The 10,489-nt window shown below is 39.7% G+C and overlaps 1 pseudogene; it reads left to right on the top strand.

Annotated features, from left to right (window-relative positions):
• The first annotated feature begins 1,938 nt into the window (after positions 1 to 1,938).
• On the top strand, positions 1,939 to 2,709 carry LOC113225355 (annotated as a pseudogene).
• Positions 2,710 to 10,489: the final 7,780 nt, after the last annotated feature.

The raw sequence follows: 10,489 nt of genomic DNA, 5'->3' as shown, positions 1-10,489 counted from the left end.
TCTGTCCCTCGTCCTTCCACAACACAGTTCCCAAAAATATTCGAACTCGTTCACAGTAAATGCTGCCCGTATGTGGAACCTTCTCCCGGTCGAGGTCAGACAGTCGCCTTCGGTTCGGGTTTTCAAGGGTGCTTTTTTGAAGTTTTGGGATTGTTCAGACTCCACATGTTAGAGCTTTTGAAATATTTATTTACATTTGATATATTTATTTATAGTTTTATTTTGTACATTCAATTTATTATAGACTTTGTATGTATTAATGTATCAACATTACTTAATATATAATTATATATATTCGTATGTACATTTGATTTATTAAATTTATCTGTGTATTTATTGAGTATATTTCATTTCTTTACTTATCTATTTTTAGTGCCACCCCAAAAACCAACTTTCCTCTCAGATTTTCAAAGGTTAGTTGGAAGAAATCTCTTTATGGGATAAGCTCGCCTTTGTACACAAATATTTAAATTGTTTCTGAAAATTGTAAGTTACTTTGTGGTACAATAAAGTGTTTAAATAAGTAAATAATAATAATAAAACCACGAACTTGCATATATTACTCTAATAATTTACGTGTACAGCCACTAACAGAATTCTGTTCCAGAGACCTGTGTGCCGTCAAGCTTTTAGCTGATACGGCCACGGGCCTGCCTGAAGTGGTGCTCGCCTCTTTCTATATGGCGGATACTGATGTACCACCACCGCAGGAAATGAAACGGCTAATCAAATACTGCGAGCAGAGTGGCCAGCACATCGTCGTGGCTACTGACTCCAATTCCCACCATCCGTTGTGGGGCATGGAACTTGCAAATGACAGAGGTAAGAACCTAACAAAATACTTATTCACAACTAACCGTCAAATCCTTAGTAAAAGTACAGTACCAACCTTCGTAAATAAAAGATGCAGGACGATTATAGACCTAACCCTAGCGTCCGAAGGAGCTGTAAATCTTGTCCAAGACAGGCGCGTGTCCGAAGAAGCATCCTTCTCGGACCACAGATGGATAAGATTCAGCTTAGAAACAACCATCTGTTTATGCCAACAAAAATTTATAATTTTTTAATCTGTGGTTTTCGTGCCTTTCACTTTTACCTCGACTGTTCTCGTGTGTACGTTGTAAAATTGAAGCAAATATAAGTTTCTGTCCTGTCAAAGCTTGTTAGAATACATCTACAGTCCACTATAATCTAGATTCCAACATTGGTCCTTCGAGCCAGCAAGTTTCAAGTTTTCAAGGCGAAAAGCAGAAAAACTCAAAGATAAAATCAGGAGATATCGGATGTTTCACGAATACGACACAAGAACTGCATTCCTCCAACAAAGAGCGATACAGCACGATCGGCATACGCTTTACGTCAAACAAGGACGGCGCATCAAGTGACATTATCAAGGAGACTGCGTTTCGTTTAACCGGAAGTGCGCAATCAATTCACTTTAGTTTGTATTTTGGCGGCCAAGGCATCCCGTACAGCAACTACAAGTAGTAAGGCGATTACCAATCACTTCGCGGCGGAATTTTAACACAACTGCGTACGAGTGGAGTAAGCGGAAGTGTGAGGGGTTCACAAGAACAAAGTGTGCGTGGTTAACGTAGTTCGGACATTTTATATTCTGTCTTTGATTCTGTAGTGTAATTTACTTTAGTTTTAAAATTTTGTTAATTTATAGTAGGTATTTACGTGCTCAAGTATTGTTCATATAGAACGTTAAATATGGAGGAGCAGCTTAAAAAGTTAAATATAAAACGAGGATATATCAAAGGTACAATTTCAAGGTTCTTTACTTTTGCGTCCGATGAAGATGAAGTGCAAAGTAGTTAACTTGAATTATTGATAACCAAGCGCGATAGGTTGTTGGCGGGCTTTAGGGAATATGAGTCTTACAACAAAGAGATCCTGGCAATAAATATAGCAGACACAGAAAATGTAGGTAACATGGAAACGAAATATTTCCATTGCTTAACAGTTCTCAATGAAAAAATAAAGTGCCAGAGTAGTTCTCATCAAGAACAGAGGTCCCCGGAGGCAGGTAGTAGTGGTATTGTCAGGGCTAAACTTCCCAGTATCAACATTCATGCTTTTCGGGCAAGTACTCAGAATACGTCACGTTTATTGAGATCTTTAAGTCAGTAATTCACAACGATAAAAGTCTCGACAATGTACAAAAATTATATTATTTGAGATCATTTCTCAAAGATCAACCTTATGATCTAATAAAGAATCTTCCTCTAATTAGTGAAAGCTATGAGGAAGCGATGCAATTATTGAATAAGCGATTTTATAACAAATACAAAATTGTATCAGGACATGTAAACTGTCTTTTAGACCTAGAAAAATTGCCTACATTTGTAAATGCCAACGGTATTAGGGATTTTGTTTCAGTCGTCAGGCAAACACTGGCTGCGCACAGAAATTTAGAGGAGGCAGTCGATGAATGGGATCCTATCCTATTAGGTATTTTCACGCGAAAGCTGGACATCCCGGAATTCCCGCTCTTATCAACTCGAGAGGGTCCAAAATGTTAATCCACCTGTTCAGGATTTTCTCGACTATATGGACAAGCGTGCACTAGCGTTAGAGAATACAGATCAGCATTCAGTGCGGCCCGAGTCAGCAAGGCGACAGTGTGCAGCCATGCCAGCAGCAAAAAATAAGGTAGTGTTAGTTAGTAGCAGCCGAGCCACCGATGGAATGCCTATACTGTAAGTGTTCTGACCACAAACTTTTCTTATGTAATAAGTTTAAATTGTTGCCTCCCAAAGAAAGGATTTCCTTTACATGCAATAAAAAATTATGCAGCATTTGTTTAAATGTCCACATTGGCAAATGTAAATTCCACTTTAAATGTGGACAATGTAAAAAGAGCCATAGAATAGAATAGAATTATTTATTTCGGACTATGATCCATAATAATGTTAGTAATACAATAAATTTTACTTACGTTCTATGGTTAGTACAATACAAAATTACTTAATTTCAACCTTAGAGTCAACCGTGACCATGGGACCTGTAAAGGGCCCGAAACGTCGGTTTGTTTGAAAAAACAAATATACGCGATTTAAATCCGGAAAAATAGTTTCATTCCTATACTTAATTTTAGTGAGAAGTGAGTCTAGACCACTACCCTACGCACGTGTAGTTGCACCCAATGTAGTTGGTAGGGGCAGTCCAGCCTATTGGCAACAACGGCTAGGATGCTATTAGCGCTGCCGCGCACACGCATCATGAGTGAGGCAGCCTTCTTGCGCATAATGGCATGAATGCCATCTGTGTGCGCCTCCGTGAACATGCCGGATGCACTACAGTGTCGCGGCAGCCCCATCACCATCCTAAAAGCGTTGTTATATTGCACCCTTAATGTATTCAGGGTTCTCTGCGTATACTTCACCCACAGGCTGCTTGTGTAAAAGTTTTGGCAATATGCTTTAAATAATGAAATTTTTACTTCTTTGGTGCAACGAGCAAACCTGCGGGCGAGCATATTACATCTAACAGACAGGGCCCTTCTCTCCCTCTCCATGTCGGCACTGTCATGCAAGTTATCGGTTACCCAGTGACCCAGGTACTTAAATTGAGAGACACGACTTATCTCACTACCATAGAGAAACACCGGCGGCACAGTTCCAACAGAACCTGCCTTCGGCTTAAAAACTAGGAGCTCGGTCTTTTTCGTGTTATACCTGAGTCCATGGGCTTCCGCATACGTCTCACATATCCTGAGCAGCTTACCAAGTACACTGATCGCAGGAGTCAACAGCACCATATCATCTGCGTAACTGATATTGTTAATGAAAGTGCCGTCAATAGAGCAACCCACTTTGGCGCTGCTGAGTTCCACAATCAATGCATTAATATACAGGTTGAAAAGTTTCGGCGATGTAACCCCCCCTTGTCTCACCCCACATTTCAACCTGTAATCTTTTGAATGCACTCCCGCCCATCTAACACTGTTAGTCTGATTTTCGTACCAGTAGCGGAACAACCCAGTGACTTCATCCGGGAGATCCGTCTCACAGCGCAACTTCTGCCATAGCACGTCATATGAGACAAGGTCGAAAGCCTTTGAGAGGTCGAGGAAACACGCATATACGGGTGTCCTTCTTTTTGTGTAATACTGAACTGTATGCTTGAGGCATAATACCGCGCTCTCTGTGGATAGTCCGGGCCTGAACCCGAACTGTGCGTCATGCAAGTCTAGGTGTTTCGTTAAAATGCGATCAAGCAAGCAGTCCAGTATTTTAGCTGTTATGGTGGCTAACGATATTGGCCTATAGTTACTTAAATCAGACACATCCCCCGTTTTATTTTTCACAAGTGGAACCACCACTGTACGCATAAGATTTGCAGGCAAATACGTATGTCTCATACACATACCAAACAAAAGTGCCAGTGCCCTCGGCAAATGGGCTCCCGCGTGCTGGAAATGCTCAATACTCAGACCGTCGTGTCCCGGGGACTTACCTCTCGACATACCTTTAATAACAGCTGCGACATCTGTCGCCGTTATGTCCACGATCGGTGTAATGACACGACGGCCACCAGCATCGAGCACCTCCACCGCCGACGGTCGCACCGGAGGCTCAACTTTAAAATGTTCCATAAACAAGTCCGCGATTTTATTGGGTTCGGCTACCCCGTTCACACTCACAGGAAGACCCGACCGAGGACTGAGCTTGTTAGTCTCTTTCCAGAATTGGCGGAAATTCTTATTATTGTGATGTGATGCAATTATGTCCATCTTGATCTGTTCCTGATTCCCTTGGCACCATTTAAGTCGAGCTTTGAATGTCTTTTTAGTTGCACACATGTGCTCATAAACGGGGCCGCGGGAAGGTTTGCCATGCATGACCCAATTCTGGAAACTCAGCCGGGCCTCCCCATGTAAGTGCTGCTTATTCCAACCAACAACATGACGCTTACCTCTAACCGCCTTATTACTGGAACATCTTTCAGCCGCCTCACTCATTATACTTATAATTGTACTGTACAAATTATCAATTTCCCTCCTGTGCGCAGTATCGTTACACATATCACTGTTACACAGACGAAGCCCCTCAGGAAAACCGACATCTTTTAGTTGCGCGTTACACAAGTTATAATATTCATTTATTTGCGTCGAACCCCTCTCTCCCCAGACAACTCTATTCACACACTGTTTTACAAAATTAAATTTAGGCCTAAGTACCTTTACGTTACATGTAACCTCCAGTGGGAAATGGTCAGACCAATATGTGCCATATCTTACACTCACTTCTTCAACAGTCTCCCATGCTGCTCTCGTGACCACACAGTGGTCTAACCATCTCGTGCAACCATGTACATCACTAACAAATGAATATGTATTACTTATGTGTGTACTAATTTTTTCCATATCTGCACACAACCAGTCTTGTTATGTACAGAAACTCATCAGTTCATTCCAAAATAATTCGTTTGGGTGTGCATTAAAATCCCCTAATATAAAAACGGATTCAATGTCATTATTTTCAATTACAGCACTAATTTCCCCCAGGCACTGCGTAAATTCAGGCAAGTTATCTGCACAATCCGTAGGCATATAAACCGAAAACACTAGAAACGAACGATCCAATGTAACAACCTTAATTGCCGCAATCCGCACACTATTACACTTCACAACTGACACCGACTCAAACGCACTTTTACGCCACAGTAAAGCTACCCCACCGTACGGGCGTCCTCTTAGAAGACCAGCCTCTGAGTCAACCGCCGACACGCCGGTGAAACCAAAGTCCGTGTGTATGTCACCTAGTAGCGGCAGGTCATCATTCAGTAGCCAGGTCTCCTGCAGCGCAATGATGTCAGCGCTCTTACACAGTTCATTTACGCAATTTACTGAACGCTTCACTGATTTGCAATTGAAACTTATAAGTTTACACTTATCCACAGATTCAACATTATTTTGATCCATTTGAAATTGAATTAACTTTATTTACCGTCTGAGTCTTAATATTTCGCGAGTTAAATTCAATAAATCGACGAAATGAAATACCTTCTGGCCATAAGCCTCCATCAAGAAATATAGATAACTTCTGTTGGGGTACACAAATTTTGTAGGCAAGGTAGCTCTTTTCCTTCCTAACTTCCACCTTCTCGGCTGTCACTTTCACCCTTGTTTTGCTCTCAATATATTCCTCAATGTCATTGGGTAGTACGCTCTTATCAATATTGTAAACATATAACGGTACTTTTATATCCGCAGCCCTGAATTTACAATTAGTGTTAGTTGCCGCTGTACCTTTACTTCCTATAAATCTATTTTTAAATCTATTTCTTTGTACCTGTGTCCATCCTTTGTCTTGTTGTGATGTCACTTTCCATTCACCTTCCTGCTGCAAAACATTAGAAAATGTCTTAACGGAAACATTTTTGCTTGTCAATGTTGTTGAATCATGCACTCGTTCTAAACTCGTCATTCTATTGAGAGGTTTGCATATTATGTCACTTATCGAAACCGTGGTACATGAGGCGCTATTAAGCGCAGGCGCATCCGGTTTAGTGTTCGAAACCTCCGTACATTCCTTTCGGGCCTCCACGAGCCGTGTTTGTTCCTCAGGTGCAAGCGGAATAGCTAATCGATCATCACTCCGCGTGGGGGAAAGGGTCAGTTGCGGTTTAGATCGCAACTCTTTTAACGTTCGCTCCTCGACGGTTGATTCAAATTGCTCGGAAGTCAACGACTTTTCTGGAATGTGCAATAGACTTATTGGCCCGCTATCATTATACATATTCATTTGTCTAGAACCACCTCTTCGCATGTTAACAAATACGTCATTTGAACGACTCAAACTAGGAGAAAAAATGTTATTTTGTGCACTACCCATCGCACAGGAACATAATGATTGTACATTTTTCTCACGGGCCAACTATTCTTTAGTCACGTACGTATCCTTAATATTATCAATATCCGCCCTGAGTACAAGCAGATCCTTTAATAATCTTGAACAATCTACATGGTCGAACGTAATCGGGGGTAGTTTGTTTAGGTCATGTGCCACAAACATCGGGATTTTATCGACCCTTGTATTTTTAAACACAGTTATTATGTCTTCCATGTCTCGTTTTAGTTTGCCCTCTTGCTTCCGCTGTATTTTTCGCAGGGTTGTGGGAACTGCTTGAAACAGAAGTGACTTCGCCTTTACAATGTCCTCTTTAGAAAAAGCGGAGGTACACAATTGCACCAGGCCGTCAACGTCCATAACTTCATGTCTATTTTGCACAAAACACAATACTTCGTCTATAACTATGTTACAGCTATTACATTTCAACACTTGGGATACTTTCGTCATTTTTAATTATCAATCGACACGGACGAACCGCTAACTCTGTCCGAACGCGACGAATGCACGGAACGCACTGCTACACCCTGACACTGGCACTGCTACGCCATAACACATTGCTACACCCTGAGGAGAGTTGCTAACATTCGTGACAGTCCATCGGTGGCATCTTTCAAACACAAATTAAAAGAGCACTTCCTTTCGAACGCGTTAGATAGTTTATAGGTAACATATTTGTAAACAAATTATCTGTTATTATAATATATATTCTGTTTATGTATGTATTTATTTATATAAAGTTCATGTATGTGCATATGTCTGTCGTATGTATATTATTATCATTTATATTTTATTCACATTTAAATTTAAATTTTGTTGTACAATAATTAGTCCCGCAGACTTCATTTTTGCACCACGGCTAGGGTTGGCTGGAAGAGATCTCTTATAGAGATAAGCTCACCTTTGTATATGTCCATTGTAACGTGTGTTTCATGTGTCTTTTCATTGTACAATAAAGAATATATAAAGAGTAACAGTGCGAGCCCAGTACTGCTCCTTTCTGGAGGCTCCCCTAACAATGTTTTAATCCCAACAGCTCGAGTAAAAATAGTTGCAAAAGATGGGAGAGAGGTTCATGTGAAGTGCATTCTTGACTCTGGCTCACAAGTGTCATTGATCACAACTAAAGCCGTTGAGGTGTTAGGTTTTACGCCTGAGAGAAGGATATCAACCTCAATGGTGTAACAGAGAGCAAAAATAAAGTTAGCTATTGTATTCCATTACAGGTGCACTCGCTGACATCTCCATTTAATACTTTTATTAGTTGCCACGTGGTGGAAAAAATAACCTGCAATTTACCACAAATGCAAATTGACATGAAAAACATAAAAATACCTGCTGGTGTCACATTAGCAGATACAACCTTCAATCAACCATCGGAGATAAACTTGTTGATCGGTGCCGATGTTTTCTTCAAGATTCTCCAACCGCTTGAAGAGACAAAACGCTTATGCAATGACGATCAGCTGCAATCTTCATCTCCGTGCCTCATAAATACAAAGTTTGGCCACATCATCGAATGGAATACAATAGAATAGAATAGACATTTATTTCAACGCCACAACACATAGATACAAAAAAAATATTGATACTACTTAGACAAGCAAAACAAAACAAAAAGACGTTATTAACAAAATTAAAATAAAATGAAATAAGACAATAACAAACAAAGAGCAAAACAGAAAAATACTAAATATAACAACTACAAATGTTGTACTGTCATGTGTGCGGTTGTTGCGTACGCAAAAGGACTTCATTCAGCTTATGCCACAGCCGCAATTGACTGTGGCGCTGGTTTTCAATAAGCCCTGAGATGAGTGACGGACGTGTGTGTCGCAAAATAAAATAAACTAAAATAAACTGCTTAAATAATTGCGTATGTGTTCTTTGTACGTTGTGTTAATGCTGTGTGTTATATTATAGATCTCAAAATTACTTAAGTAGTATATTTACATATAAATATACCTACTGTGTGCGTTTATGGTGTGGTGACGTAATTACATAATAAATAAAATTATACAACTCGTTCGCTCCGAGTTGGGTTAGACGAAAGATGCGCGGACTGACGCACGGGAGGGGTGGGTACGCTATTTGACAACCGGCACATCGTCGATCACACGTTTGTATTGTTTAATGCAACTTACTCCGTTGCGTTGTAAACAAGTTTCGTCCTCCGTCGTCGTAGGTATTTACTACGCATAATAGCATGCAATCTCCTATATCATAACAGGTACGTACCATTTTTATCACAATAATCGTAGAATATCATACACAATTTTATTTTATATTGAATAGAATATTAATTAAATAGTATGAGAATGAAATAGTATACATACCTATAATTGAGTAATAATTGCGGTAATAAGAAAGTAAATAATTAATGACGAGAACGAGAACGATTAGTCGAAAACAGCGCGGTAAGTGCCCAGGTTAACTTAAAGTGCATTATTTTGGATATCTAACAGATGTTTTTTATATTTGCTTTTAAACGTGTGCACTGATTTCAACTTCGCTGGAGAAGTTAGGTCTAGCATTGCAAAAAATCAGGTTATATCGCTTCTTTGTACCACATGTCAGTCAGATATCAATGAAAGTATAAAAGAGTTCTGAAAAGTGGAGCGTGTTCCAGAGTTACTGATAGAAGATGATTCAGAGCAACAGTTAGCTGAAAAGATTTTCAATGAGTCAGTTATACTTGAGAATAATAGATTCCAAGTGGATTTGCCATTAAAGGTAGAGAAAAGTAAAATAAATGAAATATTGGGCAATTCATTTGACTTAGCTTTGCATAGATTTTATAGTCTGGAAAAAAGATTGCAAAAGAATATAAATTTATTAGCTGACTATCAACAATTCATTAATTAGTATGTGCAGTTAGGTCACGGGCACTTTGTGGATATAAGCTCATATAATTTCAATGAAGACCCAGTTTATTTCCTGCCTCACCATACAGTAATAAAAGAGCAAAGCACAAAAATGGGCTGATAGTCCAAAAAGATTTGTTTGATATTATCTCTCTATTTAGACTGGGAAAGCACACGTTAAATGCAGATATTAAAAAAATGTTTCGCAATATATTAGTAAATCCGGAACAAACATCATTCCAGAACATTTTATGGCGTGACAACACCAGTCAATCTGTAAGGTGTATTCGCCTCGATACAGTCACATATGGCATGAAGATAAATTGGATAAAGTGCTCATCAGCTGGATTAGCAACATGCTAAAACAAAGAACAATAAAAACAACAGCAAATGAGATCCCATGGGCCATAGTAACGAAGGGGTGCCCTCAAGGAGAGGTACTGTCGCCTCTGCTGTGGAACATGGACGTAAATGACCTCATCATTAAACTGAACAAAGAACATTTCTATACAGTAGGATATGGTGATGACATAGCTATACTGGTAACAGGAAATTATGCCAATATACTCTGCGACATTACACAAGCTGCACTCCGGATTGTGAAAAGATGGTGCAGGGCATACGAACTATCGGTAAATCCAACAAAGACGGAATTTCTAAAGCTTACAAACAAAAGGCTACTGGGTAACTACCTACTACCCAAACTCTTCAATACAGATGTAACAGAACATACCTTCCACAAAATAAAATAAAAATGAATTAGCG

The sequence above is a fragment of the Hyposmocoma kahamanoa genome, unplaced genomic scaffold, assembly GCF_003589595.1.
Source record: "Hyposmocoma kahamanoa isolate Upper Pololo Valley unplaced genomic scaffold, ASM358959v1 100000, whole genome shotgun sequence".
Lineage (NCBI taxonomy): Eukaryota > Metazoa > Arthropoda > Insecta > Lepidoptera > Cosmopterigidae > Hyposmocoma > Hyposmocoma kahamanoa.
This window is presented reverse-complemented; position numbering and strand designations above follow the sequence as displayed.